The sequence below is a fragment of the Sinocyclocheilus grahami genome, unplaced genomic scaffold (genome assembly GCF_001515645.1).
Source record: "Sinocyclocheilus grahami isolate Dianchi unplaced genomic scaffold, SAMN03320097.WGS_v1.1 scaffold96.1, whole genome shotgun sequence".
NCBI lineage: Eukaryota > Metazoa > Chordata > Actinopteri > Cypriniformes > Cyprinidae > Sinocyclocheilus > Sinocyclocheilus grahami.
Window position 1 is genome coordinate 11,827 of NW_015505275.1, and position 2,337 is coordinate 14,163.

At 38.6% G+C, this 2,337-nt stretch overlaps 1 protein-coding gene across 2 annotated transcripts in view; it reads right to left on the minus strand.

Annotated features, from left to right (window-relative positions):
* LOC107587883 (membrane progestin receptor alpha-B-like) overlaps positions 1–2,057 on the minus strand; it is a 5,482-nt gene extending 3,425 nt beyond the window's left edge. The window contains exon 1 of one of the 2 annotated variants that reach the window (XM_016275843.1): positions 1,980–2,057. The gene's annotated coding sequence lies outside the window, so the exon portion shown is untranslated. Of the gene's footprint in view, positions 1–1,867 lie in introns of both variants that reach the window. The other variant, XM_016275842.1, reaches the window with a different exon arrangement.
* Between the last annotated feature and the right edge of the window lie 280 nt (positions 2,058–2,337).

Consider the following 2,337-nt stretch of genomic DNA (forward strand, 5'->3'; position numbering starts at 1 on the left):
GTGTGTGTGTGTGTGTTTACATTTCTTTAAATTAATATTTAATTGGTTTTCACACAATTTAGGTCATCCCGGTTTTAAATATAAAATAATTCACATTTTTATAGTTTAAGATTTAAAGTATGAGCTGGGACAAGGGTAAAACAATTAAAACAAATCAATTAATTTTATTTAATTTAACAGCTTAAAATGTAATTAAATAAATGTAATTTCATTACCTAAATTGCACAATCCTTATATTTTTTTAAAGGTTTGCGTTTTTAAAACGTTTTAAATGGTACATTTTAAAATCGTGCCCTACTTTTTATTGTCTTAGGGTGTTTTCACACCTGTAGATCGATTGCTTTGTTCCGAAACAGGGATTAAAATTATTACAATGTAGCTTTTTATTCTTGGTGCGGTTCGCTTTCACATGGCAATGTTTCTATATGGACCAAATTTGTTAATACAAGTCACGCGCAAGTAAACTGTTCTCTCATTGGTCAAAGGTTCACGGTTTATTTTCCGGGATTCCACTGAGCTGTCACGGCTGTCATCCGTCAGGATCATAGGTCAGGATGGAACGACAACAGCTTCGCAGGCTTATTGTTGTTGTTTTTTGTAGATGTCGTTTAATTTACTTATAAATTTGAGCAGGAGTCCAGGATTCATCGGGAAAACATTTTGAAAATGCACATACTAGGAAGAAGAGCAATAAGACGGCATTATAAAATGAAAAAGTGCGCTTTGATTTTGAATGGCGAAGACGTGCTCACCCACAGACATCCACAGGTTCATTTTGAGGTATTAGCAAAACAACAAAGCTAATGCTTTTCACAGAACTTACGTAATTACCCATTATACATTGTGATATAGCCTGGTCCGTTGGATCAGATTGCATTCTCACCACAACCGAACCGCTCCAGAGTTCGTTTTCAATCGAGCCGAGACCACCTCGTTCAGGCGATCTCGGACCGGTTGTTTTGGTGCGGATCCGAGCGCGATTTCTGTGTTCACATATGCCCAAACGAACCGAGCTAAGGGGGGAAACGCGCCAGGTTCCCAAACAATGGGCCAGGTGTTATTTTCATACCTTATGAATGCAAACGCCACAGCGATGTATGCAAATTGATACGCGTTAAAGTAAAATATCAGGATCCTGAAAACCACACTTTATGAAAAACATGTTATGACTTTACATTTATTGCGAATACAAAAAAAAAAAGGTTTAACCTGAAATGAAGGTAACGTGATGTAAAACGGGGCGTTTCTTCTTGGACAATGAATAGACATCACCGCTTACGTAACATCAGCTCTCTGCGTAAAGCTTCTCGGGCACATGAATTAATAAGGACGAATCTTACGAAACTAATTCATCGATAATGTCCGGAAAACATGAGGTGTGTGTGTGGGGGGGGGGGGGGGGGGGGGGGGGGGGGGGGGGATAATTGTATTTCCTTTTCAAATCTATTAAAACGACAAAAAAGTAGACAATTTTAGTGATAGCATCCCAAAAGACAGACCCTTCCCACACCCTCAAGCTGTTTCTCATACAATCTCGAAAAAAAGGAACGTAAGAAGCCGGAAGCGCAACAATGAAATGTCTTACGAAATTCAATGTCTACAGCAAGCAACAAGCAACAACCCAAAAAGCGGTTCTCTGTAACGTACTGTAACGTTATATGTTTTACCAAATGTTGATATCTATCTTGGGTTATACCGATTATTCTTTCTCCGCGTTTACACACTCTATGCTCGGATCGTAACGCACCAAACAAAGGCTATGTCTGTTTTGAAAACTTCATCTAAAAGCATATACAGTGCATATGGGGATTTACTTTTTACCTTTCATCTTGCCTTAAACGTATGATCGGTAAATGAACTGGTTTACCTTTTAAGAGGAGAACCCCCTCAGTCGGTGAACTGCATTTAACCGCGCCTTCATATGCGTCTTGAGGAAACGTAACTAAACAAAGAAAATGTCATTATGGAAAAAATATTACGTGAAAATGTGTTGAGCTGGAGAGGCTCCTGTCAGCTCCCTGCAGTACCGCTGTCAGATGGCCGTGAGCTAAAGAAGATTCCTGATGGGCAGGTAGACTGTCCAATCAGAAAAGCTGAACAGCATTGTCACCGCCTCCGTCCAAAGAAATTGGCCAATAGGAAACACCTTTGAAGGTGGCGACACCCTGTAAAATGTATGGGCTGTGAAATGTGAAACTACTCTCTTCTTATTAATACCGCCTACATTCCCTCTTTAATAAAAGACGAGGTGAGAGCCAATGTGGTATAACACAGACAATATATAAGATATATATATATATATATATATATATATATATATTTTTTTTTTTTTTTTTC